At 49.5% G+C, this 21,239-nt stretch overlaps 1 long non-coding RNA gene across 1 annotated transcript in view; it reads left to right on the forward strand.

Moving 5' to 3' along the window:
• LOC133479175 (uncharacterized) overlaps positions 1-17,528 on the forward strand; it is a 68,329-nt gene extending 50,801 nt beyond the window's left edge. Inside the window, exon 3 of the long non-coding RNA XR_009788858.1 lies at positions 17,195-17,528. This is a non-coding gene — a long non-coding RNA (uncharacterized LOC133479175). The remainder of the gene's footprint in view (positions 1-17,194) is intronic.
• Positions 17,529-21,239: the final 3,711 nt, after the last annotated feature.

Consider the following 21,239-nt stretch of genomic DNA (forward strand, 5'->3'; position numbering starts at 1 on the left):
CCGTCGGGCGCTCATTATTTGTTTGCGTCAAAATATAAGCCCCGGAATTCATCCAAAATGGCTGACTTGCAGGCAAATGTTATCGAGGCTTTTCTGCGTGTCCCTTTACGTTCAGCAAAGTTCACGTTGACTCGTGAAAGCGATGTCGAAGCGTCAAAGAATAAAAGTACGAGCCCTCCAATTGGCCTGCAAAGGGAGGGGGGGGGGCACTTCGAGCCAAAATGGCGGACTTCCTGTTCAATTTTGAGTCTAGCTCCTTCCGATTTTTGCGCGCATCCTATCCCGCCCGACACGTCCAATCGATTCGGCGAAAGTGGTATTTTGGAGTTTCGCGACGTCTCCGATTCGATGACGCGAGCGGCCGTATAAGCGCGCGCGAAGACTCGGTCGCCGGAGCGCCTCCTTCGAGCGAAGAAGCCGTAAAGGCCACTTTGGAGGTCCCGAGCGAAGCTGCCCCGAGGCCATAAAGTTGGCCCCGCGCTCGGCTTAATTGCTGTCACATGTAACCTTACCTGGCGGCCAATTAGCCCCCTGACTCGCTATTAGGGGGATTCCGCTGCGGCCCGCTGACCGAGTCCGCCTCTCGAGGGCTTTGCGGGCCAATAATTAAAGTGAAACTCGATACGCCGGAGGCTTACGATCGAGTTGGGCAGAAAAGCTCCCGAAATCGGGTAACGCGCTCAGCGGGCCGACTCTCGGCGTCACGCCGAGGAGAACCGCTGAGACAAAAAGATGTGCGCGCGCCAATGGCTCGCATTTCAGTAGCAAACGAGCAGAAAGGTAAACAAATAGCAATGATTTGTTGAAAGGAACGACAGCCAAGCTGAACGCGGACCGACACCAACGCTAACGTCAGCCCTAATATTCATGCTAACGCTAACGCCAACCGCAACAAAATAGTTTTCTTTTTCTTGATGGCGGACATTCAGATGTCTTTTCATCGTATTTCAGTCAATTCATTTGAATATATCATGCAGCGGACCCCACATAATCGGCGTGCAGCACCCGCTAATGGGGGGTTGGGGGGACGCCACCCCCCCCCCCTAAAAAGGAAGTCACGTACGTAACTTGAGCGTGTGACCCAAATAGAAAGCAAAAACTCAGAATGACATGTTTGCTAATAGCTTTCCGTCCGTTTGTTAATCGGCGACGTACGCCGCCCGCCCCAAACCCGCCCGGACGCCCACCCCCCACCCCCTCCGCGTAGCCTTCTTGTCTACAACACTCGTTTGTATGTAAATCAAACATTGCCTTTTTTAATGTATCGGGGGCTTGATTTCATAAGATTTGGTTTTGTTCTTTCATTTCTCACTTCGACAAATGTAAATCTCCTTTCTTCAATTGGTTGAAATAAATATGTATTTACGACATGTGTTCGGTCGGGTTGACCTTTATTAATTCAGCAAAACGTAATGGCGACCCCGCTAGCTAGCGTTCCATTTCAGTGTCGAACGAGTGTCGTCTGTGCCATCAATCCGAGGAACGGAAATGTCGGTTCTTTCAAATATCGTCATGCTGACTATGTTGGAATTTCCACCGCATCTATTTTGGAATTAACGTGCATGAAGATTGTGGGTACCCCCCCCCCACCTCAACTTTGATACCACTAGAGAAAACCCGCGTAGCACTAGCAGCAGGACTTTTAGAAGGCGCTTGCGACTTATCCTGGTTGCGGGGAGGCCGCGTCCACATCGCGGCGTTTCCTGGGCACGTGTTCAGTCGGCCGTCCGCGTTTCCTCGGGTCCGATTGGGGTTGATTAAGAGGTTAACGGTGGCGAAGCGCAGGGAAGATTTATCTGTTCCTGCTCTGACCCCCTCGAGGGGGAAGCGGGGGGGGGGGGTGGGCTTTCCCACCCCAGTGTCCCCAGGATTTATTCGTTTATTTGTTTATCCGCCGCCGGCCGGTCCCATCTGCCGACTCAGCGCTCAGGACGCTGGCGAAGACCTCGGCCGGTCTCCTGACCTGTGACACTTGGCAGCAGATTCGCCGCCCAGCGCCCCCTCTCCCTCCCCCACCCCCACCCCCACCACGCAAGTCTTTTTTTTGGCGCCCCCATTTGGAGGAATGACGGCGTTTGTCCTAATTGACACTTTGGCTTAAGCGCTGTAAATAGCGTGTAGAGTGTCCTCAAGCTACAGAAAATTATTTGAAGCTCAAACCTCGTTGTTCCAGAAAGAGCGTAATACACAATTTCAGTAGCAGACTCATTTGGAGTCCTGAGACCCCCAAAATCGGATTCATTGTGCTCGCGAGCACCAACTAGTACTGAAGATCGGCCCGCAACGGCCGCCGACGTGTCGGGCTAAGGTCACGAGGCCGACCTCTCGCCGGTGCAGCGAGGTACTCGGACGCCCCCGATCCCGCCGGGATTTATTTGTCTATTGGGCCGCCGTGTTCCGGTCCCATCTGCCGACTCAGCGCCGAGGACCCTGGCGCTGGCGCTGGCGACGGCCCCGGCCCCGGCCCCGGCCGGTCTCCTGACCTGTGACATTTGGCAGCGGATTTACCCCCTTTCCCCCCACCACCCAAAAATGCTTGTGTTCATGACACGTCTTTTTTTTCGGCCCTCGTTTGGAGGAATGATGGCGTTTGCCCTAATTGCTTCCTGACACTTCGGATTTATCGCTGTTGATTTCCTGGTTTTCCGCGAAGGCTTCGGGGGCCGCCTCAGTTAAATCATTTCACGTAGGAACTCGCTGATGTTTTCTTTTACTCCGTCGCTATCAATTTATTACGCCGGCCGGTAGTCTATTTTGACTGGCGCCGGCGCCGTCGGAGCATCCGTCTTATTTGGCTCTATTTACTCGTCTAATTTGGGATTCTCACGTCCTTGCTTGGGAATTCTTCTTGTGAGTTTTTCAAGCACGTCCATGCCGGTGGAAATTTACGTTCGCCGATGGGCGGCGGCGGCGGCGGCTCTCAAAGCACAACCCGCCTGGAATTTGGGGAAAAGTCAGCCTCTGAATCGGGTTTTCTGAGTCCTGTCCAATTCCAACTGTGCATACAAGAGTGACGGATGGAACGAATGTGAGTTTTGGTGTTCTTGTGCGATTGCGACGGAATGTGAACTATTAAATCAACAAAATCTCTTGGACGTGAGGTTCGTCTCTGACTTAGTCGTCGGCTCGTCTATTGCAAGAAAATCTAAACCGCAGGGGAGTCCGCCGTTTTGGTTTGAAATTTTTGCTAGCAAATTTGAAGCACGTACACGAGACAGATGGACAACCCGAAATTGAGGCCAACTGTGCTTGGAGCACAGTGGCAAAATTGAACTCTAACTGAAGTCAACTTGATGTGGAATGCTTTTGAGTCCCAAAATTCCAAGTGACTCTGAAGGCGTCACGCGCACGCACGCACGCACGCTCGCTCGCTCGCCGGGCCGCACGCGCTCTCACACCCCGTGTGTAAGACGGTTTGTCAGCGGCGAGGATGAAGGGGGGGGGAGGCGAGGGGGCCGGCTGTACAGGGAAAGCTATGTGGCTCGCATGACCTGACATGTCTCTGAAGCTGGAGGGGGTCTCGACCTTTCACCCCACGCTCCAAAACTAGGAAGATGAAAAAAAGGCGGGGGGAGAGGAGGGCGCCGGGGGGGTTCACCTTTAAACAAGGGCTTCTGTTTCCACCACTACAGGAATGTCACTTGCACAAAAAGATCTATCTATCCATCCATCTATCTATCTATCTATCTATCTATCTATCTATCTATCTATCTATCTATCTATCTATCTATCTATCTATCTATCTATCTATCTATCTACCGATCTATCTATCTATCTATCTATCTATCTATCTATCTATCTATCTATCTATCTATCTATCTATCTATCTATCTATCTATCTATCTATCTATCTACCGATCTATCCATTCATCCATCCATCCATCCATCCATCCATCCATCTGTTTTTTTTCACATCAGCGGCGTTCGGACGCTTGCCCGACTCCGCCCTTAATCTGTCCTCCCCGCATGTTCGGACTCTTCGGACTCGACGACTAAAGGGACGCTACTGCCCCTTGTGGGAAATGTGCTCAGAAATGTGAAGGGCGACACGCGACGCCGCTGTGAGCGTGCGTGTGCGTATGTGCCGACCACGTTCGAATATGCTTTTTTGCGACGCACTACGCCGTCGTAGATCATTATTCCCATAAGTGAGTGTCAAACCCCCCCTCAAGCCGAGCGCGCTTGCGGCCCGAGACCCCGCGTCGGCCCCCGCGGTGACGTCGGCCTTCATGAAAAAGTCAGCCCGCTCTTATACGTCCTATTTGTGGAAATCCCGGATGAGCGTGCCGGTGACTAATCGGCGCCTCGTTGAGGGTTTTCGGACGGTGACGTCAGATCGGATCAGCGCTAATCCCGTCGGCCGTGACGTCCTCCGCCGGAATTTCCAAAACGGGCCGCCGCGGGACGACGATTCCCCGCCGAGAAAACCGAATAAGGTGAGGTCGTGCCGAGTGCCCTCGATTGCCGCGTTTGGGGATTTTCTTTTTAAAACTCGGCCCCAAAGACAGTTCAACTCAGCAACGTGGAATTTGCTCGACAAAAAAGGGTCTCGAGAAGCCTCGCCCGGAAAGACGCAGGGGGTCTGCCATTTTGGCTCAGTAGCAACTTTTCAATTCCGGTTTGATACAGCGACGTGAACATCGGGTCGGCCCGTCTATCGTGAATGAACCCACGGAAAGGTGTGAAGAAGTGGAGGGGGCGGGCGTCGCTTCGCTTCACTTAACTCCTCCGCACTTGAACGTAGCGGCGCCGCCAGCGCCCAGGTCAACTCCTCTCACTGCCAAATGTGTGGAGGGGTGGAAAAAAGGCCCCATTCCCCTCCCTGCAGTTAAAAACGCAGACGGTGGTCTTTAACACATTCCCCTGACCCCCCCTCCCCAATAAAAACCTCTGACCAACCGTTGACCTTTTCTTGCGTTCGCCTTCGCCGCGATGCCGCACGGCAAAGGCGACGGGCGCGGGAGCTCGGCTGGATTGGGATTGGGGGAGGGGCTCCGGGGTCAAGGGGGGTCAGAGTACTGGTAAAGTCATCGCATTGCCTCCCCCTTCAAAGGCTGCGCAGTGACGTCCGTACACCTTTTGGACGCCCCCCCCCCCCCGCCCCCCCTTTGGGGTCTGCTGTTCCCTGGCTCTCAGGGGTCAAAACAGGCGAGGGTTAATAAAGTGATACCAGGTGTTGGCCACAGAGAAGCACCCCATCCCCTCCCTGTGCCCCCTTCTTCTTCTTCTTCTTCTACTGCGGGCCCCATTTCACAGGACCCTGATGGGACATCACCGGGAGAGGCTGCCATTTTCCGGGATCTCTTGCGAGATTCCCGCGGGATGGGAGTGAACTTCACTCTTAATCGGGAGCAGGAGCGAATGTCACCAGGAGCGGGCGACAGCGGGAACTACGACAACAAGATCACCGGGAGTGGAAACCGTGGCAGCGTTAGAAACTTTGGTTTTTCGCAGGATTCTGTCAAATTTTGGCCCGGGATTGGGACGGAATAGGGAACAATGTTTTGGCAGAGGGGGCCGAAATCCAATCCCGTGCCAGCCTCTCATCTTCGCTGACGGAAAATCGGATGCAACGGCAAGTCTAATGCTCAGTGCTACCACCCAGCATGCTGTGGAACAACGTAGTACTCCGCCGCTCTAAATTCCGACTCGTCTGCACACTGTAAAAACTAGGAATTGAACGACGTTGGATCGTTTGTAGTCGACGTTAAGGTGTCGATAGTCGAGTAAACGATGACATCGTTTAGATTTTTGCAGTCATTAACTCGCAAACACAAGCCGTCTTGAGTTCGACAGGCCCCGCCCACCGACTCGCGCATCCAATCGCATTCAGATATCTTCATGCTCCTCGCAGCCAGTCGCAACTTGTCGGAACTGACACCGATTCAAACAATAGCTGCAAGGTCGCTACTCGCAACAGGAGGAGGGAATGATTGGCAACAGCGCGTCGTAGCAAAGCTGCGGTTGTCTTGTTGATTTCAGCACGGCGTCCGTGTTGTTGCCAAAACACGTGATTGGCGATGACGCAACCTCGATCCACAACAGCCGTCGCGGAGCGGCAGAGTCGGCACGTCGACTAGTCAACTCGTCGGTTCCGCTCCTCGTAAAAACCCAGGAACGATGATCGTGTCAAAATCCGCCACATAGCGTGGCTTCGCCGTACTTCTCTGTGTTTTGCTTTGTGGCACCACACTGCCTCTCGCAGGTCAGTTCGTGTACTACAACGCCGCAAGCTCGATAGGGCGAGATTTCCGGTTTTGGGGACAGCACACGCCGCTCTTCGCAGCTAGCCTCGCTTCTTCTTCCTCTTCGATGAGTCTTTATTTTCACCCTCGGCTTTTTCGTCCACTACTGCTTTGTATTTTTGTCTCACAGGTCAGTCCGGGAAGCCGCTCCCCAAAAGTGTACATGCGTGTGTAGTATGTAAATCTGCCAGCAGAACGAGGGAGTGGCGGGGGGTCTTTTTTCCCCTCGGTGGGTATTCTATAGCCCAGCCGAATGGAAGCGCAGCTCTAAAGGGGCCTCCGGGACAATACGGGGTTAACCGAGCCGACAAAGTGGCCGATTATGTCTCTGCGGAGGAAACGCACGCGGGTGCGAAGGGAGCTCCGATCCCACCGATGGATCAATGGACGCACGTCGACTAAACTGTTGTGTGTGAAATTGTGTGATTCTGTGATTCGGGAGCAGAGAATGAGTCCCTGATTCCCAACGCAGCAATTTATTGACTTGGATTCCTTTGGCTATATTAGCTATTATTCGATGAATCGTTTCGGCCTCGAGTCAGCTTGTATTGTCCGCTATTTAAAAATGCTGATGTAGCGATAAGAAGCGAGTGAGGAATGGTGTGAATGATCTGCGTTCGGAATCGTTGACTTATTCTCAAAGATCTTGTAAAATAGCAGACCGAGTTAGTTCCAAAAATGTCCACCAAAGATCCCTACGTAGTGATTCGGGAGTAGGGAACGAGCGAATGATTCCAAAACACGATCGCTCGGCATTCTCTACGTCCGAATCGTTGCAATAGGCTTTGGAGTGGACTCGTCACATTTTGTACAGCCACAGAAGTCGTTGGAAGTGTCTAAACCACGAGCCGGGACGTTTGCAAAACACCCGCACCTTGGTGTGCGAGGCGCTAAATGAAGGGCTTCCTAATTAACGCTAATTAACATCACTGACAAGTCGGGGGGCCATTAGTCCGGCTAATCCCCCGTTTACGTTTTCCCCCTTTCGCCCGGAACCCCCGCTGGCCGTTTCTCGCCCGGCACAGAAAGGCCGCATTGTTAGCCGGGGGGGACTTGGCATCAAAGATACGAGCCCCCTCTTGGCAAATGAGTGGCCTCCATTATGCGCTGATCCCAACACTCCAAACAACCCAAAAAGAGTCGGTGGGGGCGGTTACGGGTTTGCAGGGGTCAAGTCCCACGTTTTACACGGCTCCGGGCCATCCGTCAATGACTCGTTTGCTCTCTTGTGTGAGCCGCGACCGGGATCAAGCGGAGAAAGAAAAGACAGTCAGGAATGAGTACCGGTCACCTCGGGCAAGACGTTTCTTTGTATAGCGACTTTCGGAAAGAAATAAGGATTCCAAACCAAATGATTTGTATTTCTTTGTGCGTTTGACTGCTTATCGATGCGCGTGGCTCCCTTCACTCAAATTTCTGAATTCACTTGACCGGGTCTTAAAGGCCAAGACCTTAAGCCTTTGGTGGGAAAAAAAAATGCCGGAGGAACCAGTAAAACTGAAGAAAATGTGCAAATTTGGAACCAATTTTCTGCCGAAATGAAAAGAACAAATATCTTTTCACGAGAAAAAACCAAGTAGATGGACGTTGTTGGCTCTCGTGGGCCACGTCAACTGATTCGGCGGGGCCAGGTCTGGCCCCGGGGCTGCGAGTTGGACACGCGTGGCCTATAGAATCCATTTTTTTGTTCTTTGTGGTGCGGTGGGCACAGGAAGCGGAGTTGTGCGTCGGCAGCCGTTTGGAGAACAAACGGCTCTCTCACAGGAGGTCAAAGAGGCAACGGGGGAGCACAGACGTTTTTCTGTGCGCCGCCGTTTCGGTATGCAAATGAGCGGCAGGCGGCAACACGGGCGTTCCGCGTGACCGTCGTTTCCACCGACCCGCGACGCTACGACAGGACCGCCGAGCAGGAAACGACAGGATAGTTGCAGGGATTATTGGAATAGTTTCGAACTCATATCGGAGCCGGAAACATTTGACCTCTGTTTATATTTCTCTTCAATTCAAGCGAAATAGATTTTTGAAATATTTGATTTCGTTTGCGTTTTGCAATGATCAGTTGTATTACCTTTCATTTCCACTTCAAAATACACTTTTTAACTTCATTTAAGTTGTCAAATATTTTATTCAATTTAATTGTATTTTTTCATTTGATTTAAGGTTAAATACAAAAGTAAAAGTGCAGAAGTACTCATGGGCCAGATTCGTATTTGTAAGTCGGAATTGAAGTCTTCGGTGTAGTACCGCGATGTGCCACAACATGCCGGGCAGTACTGAGCTCGCCCGGACGAAATGCAGCGTAATTAACAACAAAAAAGAAATCTTGTACTGCAGTTGTCCTCCACGTCGGGGGCGTCGCTACGGCTGCTATTGGCGAGGACGCCGCAGGGTGGAGTTTCCGCTGCATTTTTGGCCATTTCGGGTCGCCGTTTTTCCTTTCCTTTCCGGAACAAGGAACAAAGCGACAGCAATGGCGAGCGTGGAACAGTGTCTGCGAGAACAAATGGAGCGAGATGACCGGACGATACGTTTAATGATGCTGCTGAATCCATCGAGAAGGCGGCGCCGCAGACGGTTTGGAGAACCGAGGGGCACGCCGAGTACGTCGTCACAACATGTGACTAAAACGGACCAATCGCGGGAGATGATCTCCGCGGCGTTCTATTTTGGCCGTGAGGGGCCGCGCGGGCCAACGCGTCGGTCACGCGGTCCAATGCGGGCGTTGTCGGGAGTACGAAGAGGCCGCAAGGGTCTTTTAATGAGCCGAAGTGTGTTTGAAGAAGTTGAACCGGATTGTTGCCTACCACAGGTGGTTCTGGCTTAGGCACTGTCTCGCAAAAAGACGCAGATTACAGCTCCTGCCTACGCAGCCGACCAACTGCTACTTTTTTTTTCTTTTTTTAACGCCTTGGGAGGTCAATACAATAAATTCCAGCACATAGCCACGGCCGGGGTGTTGTGTTGTGTTGTGTTTCGGGCAACAATGCAGACGCAGCTGTGGTCATCAGTCCGGGCTCCCCGGGAGCCGACGGAGGCCCCGGCCGTCCCCCCTTCGGTCCCCCCCCCCCGGAGCACATGGCGGTTAATGACGGCTGACAAAAGGCCCACAGTGTCGCCGCGCTGCGTGTGTGCCACCGTTTGAACGAGCGCACCTTCTGCTAAATGTTTCGAGCGGGACGCGTCGCCCGGTTGATGGATGACGCCCGGCTCGGCGCTTTAAGGCTCACTAAAGACGTCTTTGTTAGAGCAGATCGATGCGGCCCGGCCCGGCTTCAGTCCCCAAACTGCTTTTGTCTTCCTCTGCCAAGTCGGCGACAAAAGAGCAGTTTTGGGAGTACGCAGGTTTGAAATATTACTACGGGCCCAACCGCGAATAGCCGACATCCAAGATCGATTGACAGCCGATATACGGTACATATGTTGAAATTAAAAAAATATGAATACAAATATATATGTGCATATATATATATATATATATATATATATATATTTAGTTTGTTTGTTTGTTCGTTTGTTTTAATTAGGGCTGTCAAAATTAAACATCTTTTGACAACATCTTTCGAATACCATGTTAAAGCAAAATGTGATATTATGTGTGGTATAGTTGCACTTGTGATTATTTGCGATGAATCAAGCCCGGAAAATGATTGACAAAGCAGGGAAATACTACCAATAAGTGTTTCTGATGAAAAACAGCGTTTGGTCCCCCCCCCCCCTCCCCCCCAACCCCAAAAAAACGTCCCAAAATTTGAAAACAAATCCGTAATGAGGTGAATTTGTGGGTGTCAAATCAGGAAGACGTGGGGTCCACTGTGCTACTAATAAACATTTCGGACAAAAAAATCATGTCCATGTCAGTCAAAAAAAAATGTCTGAATTTCGGGTTGTATTTGAGCAGTTTTCAAATTACTGCAACAACTTTGCTCATATCTACTAGCTTATCTATGGCATTTCACAATACACGTTAGCATTAAGCTAGCAGACATTAGTCAGACAAAATGATACAGTTTGGTTGAACTTTTTGGTCTTTCAATATACAGTGGTGCCTTGAGCTACGAGTGCCTTGACTTACGAGCGCTTCACTTTTTTCTGGATATGTGAGCACCGCGACCCTAGCGAGGATAAGCGGTGCGGAAGATGGACGGATGGATATGTGAGCAAAAAATGCGAGGTACGAGTGTGTGTCAGACTCTCACCTCGAGACGGCGGGGCACATTTCACGACATCATCAGTTCACATTGGTTTCGTCGCGGCGGAAAGGCAACACCAGCCGGTGGCGCCGACGTGCCACGAAGCTGCTCTGCCAACTGCCAACAAACACCACAGAAGAAGAACGGAAAGACAAAACATTAGGTACAGGCGTGTTTAATGCTCACGTTTTCCGTTTGCAAGGTTAGGAAATGTTTTTGCATGGAAAAAAAACGTTAAAAAAAAGTGAGCATTGTTTTTGGTTTTATGTGTCAGATTTGCAGTAAAACAACTTGAAGCAAGCACGCGAGTCGCGCCGGTTACGAGGCCAGAAGTCGCCGTATTGTAACAGCTCCCGGCCCAAAAATGGATCTGAAGCATATTTGCAATTTGGCAGCGCGCCTCCAGATGCCGCAAACAATGCGACGCGCCGAGGTCAGCGTCCCGAGCGGTCGCGGTCGCAAAGCCGGCGGGAAAAACATCAAGAGAAAGTAACGAATGCTGCGAGCGCTAACGGCGTGACAACACGCGGAAGGGTGAAAAGAAGGGGAAAAAAAAAAGAAAAACACACAAAACAAAAACGGCTGTCCATACATACAACATGTGCACGCATACACGCAACACACAAACATGCAAAGAGAGCACCTATCCCTTCAGGGCCCTCGGGGGCGGGGGGGGGTGGGGGAGGGGGGCCTCCCCCACCCTTGAAACTCGATCTGTCGGCATGCAGCGCGGAATTCTCCCAATCGCCCTGACTTTTCACCTTTGACCTTTTTGGCAGTGCACACAGGAGTAGATGAAGTGCCCGAGCTTCTCTCGGCCTCCGCACAAAAAATCCCCTGTTTCAGACACTCTCTCACACACACACACACACACACACACACACGCGCGCGCACGCACGCACGCACATACGTTGATGACCATTTGGGACGTTCGTAAAAAAAAAGTTGCAATGTGACCAGAAAACGTCAAGTTTCATGTTATTTTGTTTTGGTGAGTTAAAGTTACAACTTGGCCATCAAGTTGTATTTTTAGAAGAAAGAAAGAATACATTTTTGGAATCCTCCAAAGGTTGCGATGTATTAAAGTATTTGTACAAAAAAACGATTACATTCATGGAATAAAGCCATATTTGTTTTTCAAGAAAAAAAAAAATGACCTGTGTTCGCAGAATAAAGTTTTGTTTTTATGAGAAAAACTCATTTGAGTTACATTTGTGGAATAAAAGTGAGGATTATTTTTTTTAATGAAAAAACACCAACGTTAGCAGAATAAAGTATTTGTATTTTTTAAAAAGATTCATGGGATAAAGTTACAAGACAATAGTGTAGCAGGGGAATTCTTTGATTGAAGAAGGCATTAAGTTAGTGAAAACTATTTCTTTTTTTTAGAAAAAGTCTTATCAGGGGAATAAAGTTTTTTTTTTAAGTTCAAAGTTATGTGGAATATATGTATTTGTTTTTTTTATCAAGGAAAAAAGTCATAGCATTAATGAAAAAAATGTGGAATCAAATCATTTTTCCAACTTTAGCAAACGAAAGCGGAAGGTCTCAATGATGCGAGACACGAATATGTCAGGCAAATCAAGTCTTTTTTTTGGGGGGAAGGCGCCGTAAAGTCGGTGGAATAAAAACGTATTTTACGAAAAAAAAGAGGGCTGAGGGTGAAAACGATGGTTTGAGGGGTTATAGGTCAATGAGGCCCGCGGACCCATTCCGTAGCGCAGAAGGGTGCCCGCGAACATTCGTCCGTGTGCGCTGAAGTCTGTTTGGTGCCCTCGGGAAGTCTCCCATTTCTCGACACCAACAGATGGAATACCTTCAAAGGTGTCTTTGAATTAAAAGCTTTCTTTTAATCAACCGGACGCGTTGAAAGCTTGTTTCGGGGTTCCAAAATGACGGACGGGTCAGGAAGGAAAAGCGTCCACCCGAGGCCATCGCGAAATCCGACGTGGCCTAAAGGTCTCGCTGTCCCGCGAGCGCATGTTTCCAAATATCCGCGGCACCATTTGTGCATTGTGCGCGGCCGCTCCGGTCACGCTAAGCCTTTGATTGACCCGGGCACAATGCGTTCAGTGTTGCGGCTGCGTGAAAAGGCCCGTTATGCCGCGTCCCGCCGATGCCCGTCGGCCCGCCGCGTTCACGCACGCTGACAAACGGCCGAGTGTCCGCCGCCGCCGCCGCCGCCGCCTTGCGAGCGAGCATGTGTCACGGCCTCTTGATGGACTCCTTTGTTGGAGTGCGCTGTGAACGTCACCTCCGGTCCTCTGTGGCCTCGCTGTACTGCCCGCCCGTAATTGCCGTGGCCGTAAGCTTGAAATTCTAATGTACAGACGCGACGGAAGAATCGCAGCAGTGTGCGCGGCGACACCGCCGGAACAATCGGACGCTTTATCCGAGGTTTTGGGGGTTTGGGGAACAAGGGGGACGTGATTGATGGAGCCGTTCTGGGCCCCGAGCACTGAAATTCAAGTCGTAAACACAAACGCTATTGACAACAAGCAAAATATGATCTTAAAGTTGACCTGGAATTCAGAACTCTGACAAAAGCGGGTGGTGGGGTGGGGTGGGGCGGGGTCACGTACTTCTTTTGCGGATATCCGGGACCTCGGCTATCAACGTTTGTGCTATATTGTTTAAATGTGTGTCGGTATCAGTGACACGCAAAGCTCCGGTGCTGCCAGGGGCGGAGGGATAGATTTTTTACGCTGGCGAAATCAAAGCAATGGGGGGGGGTGGGGGGGGGGGCTCGAACTTTGATACCCCCGAAAACTGCACACGAGGGCGGCACGTTTCGCAACTGGTCAGCACATCCGCCTCACAGTTCTGAGGACCCGGGTTCAACTCCGGCCTCGCCTGTGTGGAGTTTGCCCGTTCTCGCCCTCCCCCGCGTGGGTTTTCTCCGGGTACTCCGGTTTCCTCCCACATCAACGTTAATTAATCGGAATTTGTCCTCCAACATCGAGGAAAAACATATTTTACTTTGGGTTTATTTTAAAACATTCCAAAACACAAATGGGATGAAACAAGGCGAGCCAAATATCGGATTTGACATCAAATTTCAAATGTCCTCATCGTGATGTGCCAAAAGCAGTTTGATCATTTTTCTGATAATACATTCAGCACAATATTCATGAATTATACGTTCCAAATGTTGAAGAATCTAAAAGCAAAAACGTCTCAGAACAGGACAAGATGTATTCCGATGCATTAGCTTTATATTACACGAAAGTCCAAAACCAAAACTTGGACAGATCGGGACAAAACTGGGAAATTTGTCCCAAAAATCAGCAACCGAAAACGGGACGTGACAAACTTGGACGACGGAGCAGCGGTCGAACAAACAAAATCAGAATTGAGCAAAAGATACTTTGTAAAATGGTGAAGAATCAAAACGATGACAATCCGACAAAATGACATGTTTGAAAAAGAAAAGAAAATGTCCCAAATGTTTTCATGAAAATAAGGCCCAAATGTTGAGAAATACGGGATTAGAAATGTCAAAGGTTGATGAACACTGACCTAAAACGTCAAGGAAAATACGATTCCAATATTGAAAAATCAAAAACTGAAAAGACAAACTGGGACAGTTGAGCAGGCAAACAACCACGAATTTGATCTTAAACTTTCAGGAAAGTGGAAGAACGATCCCAAACCAAAAATGTTTTGAAAAGACATTGGCTGAATCGGCAACTTGGACGAATCGGCAGTCGAACAACTACAAAGGACTGGGAACGGATAATCGGGCAAAACGGGACAAGACAAAACTTCGACAGATAGACGAGGAGAGTCAAACCACTGACCTAAAACTTCCAGGAAAATACGGTCCAAATTTTGAAGAATTGAAAACCGGAAATGGACAGATCAGGGGTCTAAAAAAATTGGAAGAATCCAAAAACTGAAAATGTGGCAAAACAAGATCAAACCAATTTGGATGGTTCAACGGTGGAACAACTCAGGATATGCCCTAAAACGTCAATAAGAATATGCTGCAATTGAAAACAAAAGATGCAGCAAACTTGGACAAACATCGGAAAAGAATCCAAACCCAAAAATGCAGCGAAAACGTTGGAACAACTCCGAATTTGATCCAAATGTTGAAGAAGCGGGAAAAGAAAACCGGGTGAAATGGAACTTGAGTGAGAAAACTCGAGATTTAGCCATAAAGTTCAATAATAGTTCCGATAACATGGTAACCGTGATGAGTAGTATTCAAATTTCAATGCTATGACGTTACTGTTCCTGCCGAAATGAACGCTTACGCAAAGTTGTCCAACGTAATCCGACAACGCACGTTTGCTGGCTTCTGACTTTGACTTCCACTCGACCACAATAGAGGGAGCCCGGGAGCAGAACGAATTGTGTTTTTTTTTATCGTTACTGACTTTCCACGTGAACGTCAGTGTCGTCAACCGAGACGGATCGGGCCTCGCTCGCTGCAGGCTCGGCGCTGTCTTGTCTGGCTAAATAACTCCAGAGCCATGATGAAGTGCCGTGACATTTGCTGCACGTTGTCTTTGCCGCTGCCCGGAAGGGAGCGATAACCCCGATATTTTTTTTTTCTGTTCATCTCGCGTCATCAGAAGGTCAAATTGTCCGACATTTAGTTCATGTCCGAACACCCGTGCAAGACAGATGACAAAAAGGAGAAAAAGACCTCGGCTGTTTTGCGAATAGTTGCCCCTCGTTGGCCATTTACCGGCGCTCGGATTCGCCCGCTAAATCTCGATTTCGTTATTCGTGTGGACAGTAACGAATCCCTTGGTGTACTATTCCCAAATAAAGATGTTTCATCGTCCAACAAATGAAAAATCCAATTGGATTATTTGAAAACTATTTGACTGAACGAATGGATGAATAGACCACATTTGAATCGGGACGAATCGGTTGAACATCAACTATGTTCATCTGTATCGTCAAAGAGTCAAATATGCGACTGATGCACTGTACAGAAGGTTTATAGCTCATACTAGTTTTCAACCCTTTGACCCTAGTTGGGCTTGCACATGCAAAAGGTCATCAACACAAACGAATACAAATGCTCAATATGCTAAAACTACAGTACACAGAAACACAATACATAAAATCACCTTCGAGTTAGAGTTAATTGAGTTAGACTTAATACAGCTTTGTTTTTCTTTTGAGCCAACACTTGACCTTTGCTGTGAACAATTTGATGTCCGAAATGAATTTGATTTCTGTGTTCCGGAAAGTGAAGTCGTATGATATTCTAAGAGTAGATCTGATTCCTGATTCTGATTCGATGATCGCTTTGCCACACCCACTCAGATGCTAATTCGAGTCACTAGCTATGTATGCATAGCCCACGTAGTGAGTGTAGTTTATGCCCTCAGTGTATCTATCCCACCATGCAGCTTGAAAAGTAGAGATCAACTGAGATATATCCCATGATGCATTGTGCTGATACAGAAAAAGTAACCCGTCACAACATGGAGGGACATAAACTGCAATGTTTATGTTCATTCGGCAAAATACACAATGTACTGCTGTTAACATTGTGGAATATTCATTTGGTTTTGCATTCAAACATGAAATATCATAGATGATGTACGTAATGTATGCAGTATAATAACGTAATCAATTCTTGCCATGATGGATGACAGGCATCGGGACTGATATTGTTAAAAACCTCACGATTCGATTTGATTGTGATTCTTTCGGTTGCGATTCAATTTGATTCATTCCATTGAGGTTGCCATTTGGAACATTCGGTCAGATTGAACAATTTGACGCTGCAGCCACCTTAATATATGACAAATATCAATATCGGTCTTGCGATACTAGCCGTGAATTTACAGAATGCCATGTCATAAGGAAACTCAATCGATATCGTTTTTTTTTTGTTGTTTTTTTTAAACGAGATTATCATATTATGTATTAACAGAAGTGAGCCAGTCATGAAACAATCCTTGCGGCTTGGCACTTTTGTACAATACTGAACAATATACAATGTCACGTATATAATAATGTAGCAAACGCTTCCCATGATGCATTGCCCTCTCTTTTCATTCGGCATTTCAAAAGGAATAACCTAATTACGGGCAAATCCAGTAAATTCCTTCCCCCGGATCGGTCCAAACAAAGCATTACTTATGCATCACCCGACCGGCAATACGTGACCCCCGCATGGACAACGGGTCCACCCCAGCCCCCCCCCCCCCCCCAGCCCCCCCCCCCCCCCCAGCCTCCAAGAGGGTGTTAAGACCTGTCGCTGCCCTCCCCGGGGAATGCTGGGAAAGGAAGGCCTCCGCATCTGTCCTCCGCCTCGGGCCCCAGGGACAGCGGGAACGTGACATTCCTCCGTTGCGAGACGAGAAAGACGAGAAAGACGAGGACGTCATCTGAACAACAAAAAATGAGCTCAACGGGGGGGAAAAAAAAAAGGGGACGTATTACTTCGTTAAAATACAATTCTCTGGCAAAGGAACAGGAAAAAGAAATCTTAAAGTCTACATTTGCTGTAATGTTGGAAGATCATTTGGCATAAATGAAGCAACACATTCTTTATTTCATGACGTTTTCGCTCGTTTTTGAAGGCCCGTTTATGCAGTGTATTTTTGTTTCAGAACATTTTCAATTTTGCTTCAATGAAGTAACGTAGCCCTAATTTCGTGACTTTTTTCTTATTTTTTCCAAGCCCAATTGTAACATCTGTTTACTTGAGTCAAGTCCTCTTTTTTTTCCCCCTGACCTTTTTCTATTTCTGAATAGCAGTTTTCTCTTTGAATCTTTTTTTTGCAGCGGAGTTAGTTGGGATGGACGGAATCTTCTTCGCCCTCTCCGTCATCTTGTTGTTATGACGCGATCCATCAGCCTTGAAAAGCCCCGAAGGAGTGAAGCGGCGCTCCATCAAAGGCGGAGGAGGAGGAGGAGGCGGCGCCGTCGGAGCTGGGATCTTTACCGCAACCACCCCCCCCCCCCCCCCCACCTCTACACCGATGCCCCCCCTGTGAAGGCATCAGGGAAAGTGATTAGCAGACCCTTCTTCTCCCTCCTCTTCATTCTGTGCATTTTCACACTTTTCAGGACCTCTGCGAGCGAGCCAGGCTCGATGCTCATTCCAAATAAACCTTTTATCGGACACACCGAAAGCTCCAGAGTTACCGAACTGCGGGGGGGGGGGGGGGGGGGGGGGGTCCGTGTCACGATGTTGAAGATGTGCATCTTAAAAAAGGGTCGGAAAGTCGAGACGGATGATTGGGTACACACCCAAGTACACATGTAGATAGTGTCTTCCAACACAACAGACAACAATACAGTAAGTGCAACTTGCTGGAAACACATCGGATTGCACTTGGGGCACCTCAAGGGTCTGTTCTGGGCCTAAACAGTTGATTGAAGACTCTAAATTGCCCTTAGATGTGAGCGTGTGCGCGAATGGTCGTTTGCGTCTATGTGCCCTGCGATTGGCTGGCGACCGGTTCAGGGTGTAGCCCGCCTCTCGCCCGAAGATAGCTGGGCGAGGGTCCGGCACGCCCGCGACCCGCGTGAGGATAAAGCGGGACAGGAAATGGATGGATGGATTCATGACATCTGCGTGGTTTCTTAAGGATTGTTTTTTTGTTGTTGTTTTTGTTTGTTTGATGAAAGGAACAATAAATACATACATGTGCTTTGTTTTATTATTTATGTGTTATTGTTAAGCCCTTTGTAACTTGTTTTGGAAGTGTATATATATATATATATATATATATATACATATAATATTGTACCCGGTGTATGTGTATATATCCTTCATCTGTTGGACAGCTGTCACACGTTCACATGGTGCCGGATTGTGGCCCCCCCCCCCTTCCCCCCCGGTGTCACGGCCCTGCTGCCCCCGCACCTTTAAGGTCTTTATTGGCCCTCTAAAGTCATCAGTGCTCTGCCTCCTTCTAACGGAGTCGGTAATTGGTGTCGATGAGCTGCGGTAAAACCGCCTCGGCCGGCGAGGAGGTAGCGTGTCGCTCATTAGCATGCTAATGCTAACGTGTGCCTCATTAGCGCACCAATGCTAACGCAAATGTCGACTTAGCATTGGCGATGATGACGGACGGACGGATGGATGGGAAGATGGTTGGATGGATAGATGGAATGCGTCCCGTAGATGTAGTTAGGTAACATGCAAAGACGTAAGAATAGACTCAGATAGACAGATTTAAAAAAAAAAAATAATTCAAAAAATCGCTACGATTGGTCCGTCCCCCACGTTGTCTATTATTTTTACATATTATTAAAGTGTTGAAAATAGCTTGAGAGCAAATCTGTTAACTCACTCAAGGATGCTTTTTCAAGACAATAACGAGTGAAAATAGTTCAGTGAGATATGTTGAAGTTCGTTTGTTTTGTTCAAAACGGATCGCCGCAATTCTTCCATGCAGAAGGAACCGGTCAGCCGCAAAGGTAAGATTCCTGCCCGCCTATTAGACGGCTCCGTCAGCTCATCATTTTATTTAATGCACCTCCCGCGGCTGGGAAATATTTGTGAAAGATTTTGTGACCACAGCGGTTTGCATTTGTGAAGTATCGGTAAGTCTTTTTGTGTGGTCGGGTGGGCGGGGGGTGGTGGTGGGGGGGGGGGACACACACACACACACGAAAGCAGACTTTGATGTGCGTGTTTGGCAACAAAATGAATGAATGATTTTTTTATTGTTGTTTGTGATTGAGCATGATTTTGTTCCTTTTCTCTCAGCTGCGGGACCTGCCGCCCAAAGGTCCGAAAGGTCCTGACTCGACACAGCGCCATTCATAGACCCCCCCCCCCCCCCCCCCCCCCCCCTGCTATCTTTTCTTTGAGCAAGATGCTTTTGCTGGAGGAAAAAAAAGTGACACCTCCTTGTTCTGGATGAGAGGAGGACAACAAGTGTATAAAAGCCCCCCTGATGCCTCCCCATACGCCTTTCTCCCACTGCTCAAGAATTGCCCCCTCACCCCCCATGACCCCTCGCGATCGGGCCCTTTCACTGGGCACACAATGGCCGCCGGGGGCCGTGTTATTTGAGGCACTAAAGAGCCGCCCACCCCCGCCGAGGGCTCTTTCGCCCGCACCTCCGCTAATGACAGGTTTCATACACCCCCCCCCCCCCCCCCCCCCACACACACACACACCCCCACCCCGAGCGGGAGGGAGCGGGTGCCACCGGCCCACCGCCGCGCTCCGACGACAACACCGCCTCCCTCGCGCTCATCCACACACAGGTACGCTTTCAGTAACACACACACGCGACCAATGTTTTACCGGAGCTGAGAATGTTGCGACACATACGCAAATATCCCTCCAAATAAGTTTGAAAAACATTTTTTTTTTTGTCATCACTGTTTTATTGTTTTGAAGTCTTACTAGCCAATTGGTACAAGTCATGTTTGTAGATAGCAACAGATGAGTTCTCAAGGGGAAAAATGTTTTGTCTCTATAGTTGCAAAGCTTTGGCCGCTATGAAGCTGCCTAAATATTTGACTGACAGGTGTCAATTAAAAGCACGTGACAAATAATCGACTCGAAGCCTTTGGGGCGCATGTGACAAACAAGAAAAATGAGAGAGAAATTCCGACTGGACATGGGCTGACCTAAACGCACAGCTCGGGCTCCGGTACCAGTCTTCTCGACAGGAGTCGGACTCGCTTCTGCCCCGAGCAGGTATTGGCATACTGATTGCCCCCCCGCCGTTGGGACCACCCCAGTAGACGAAAGGGCCGCTGGGAACGTCTGGCAGAATCCCCCGTCAGAAGGAGTTTCAACTCCCACCTCCGACCACATCCCAGGGGAGGCGGGGGACATTGAGTCCAAGTGGAACATACCCAGCGCCTCCGTTATTGAGGCAGCCAACCGGCACTGTGGCCGTAAGGTGGTCGGGGCCTGTCGTGGGGGGCGATCCCCCTACCTGTTGGTGGACACCGGCAGTAAGGGATGCCATCAAGCTGGATGGAGGAGTCCTATCGGGCCTTTTTGGCCTGCGGGACTCCTGAGGCAGCTGATGGGTACCGGCTGGCCAAGCCGAATGATCCCACTCCTCAGCCTACCTGGTAAGGTCTATTCGGGGGTGCTGGAGAGGAGGGTCCGTCGGGAAGTCGAACCTCAGATTCAGGAGGAGCTATGTGGTTTTCGTCCTGGCCGTGGAACACTGGACCAGCTCTAACACCCTCGGCAGGGTCCTCGAGGGTGCGTGGGAGTTTGCCCAACCAGTCTACATGTGTTTTGTGGACTTGGAGAAAGCGTTCGTCCGTCGTGGAGTCCTGCGGGGGGTGCTTCGGGAGTATGGGGTACTGAACCCCCTGACACGGGCTGTTCAGCGTTTGGTCCGCATTGCCAGCAGTAAGTCGACTATGTTTCAAGTGAGAGTTGGACTCTGCCAAGGCTGTCTTTTGTCACCGATTCTGTTCATTACCTTTATGACAGAATTTCTAGGCGCAGCCGAGGTGTTGAGGGGGTCTGGTTTGGCTCCGTCATTATTGGGTCTCTGCTTTTTGCAAATGATGTGATTCTGATGGCTGCGTCAAGCCGCGATCTCCAGCTCTCACTGGAGCGGTTCGCAGCCGAGTGTGAAGCGGATTGGATGAAATTCAGCACCTCCGAATCTGAGACCGTGGTGCTCGGTCGGAAAAGGGTGGCGTGCCCTCTGAGATCCTGCCCCGAGTTCTCGGGGTCTTGTTCACGAGTGAGGGACGAATGGAGCGGGAGATCGACAGGCGGATCGGTGCGGCGTCTGCAGTGATGCGGACTCTGAATAAGTCCGTCATCGTAAAGAAGGAGCCGAGACGAACGTTAAAGCTCTCGATCTCCGTTCCTACCTTCACGTATGGT

Source organism: Phyllopteryx taeniolatus, chromosome 6 (assembly GCF_024500385.1).
Source record: "Phyllopteryx taeniolatus isolate TA_2022b chromosome 6, UOR_Ptae_1.2, whole genome shotgun sequence".
NCBI lineage: Eukaryota > Metazoa > Chordata > Actinopteri > Syngnathiformes > Syngnathidae > Phyllopteryx > Phyllopteryx taeniolatus.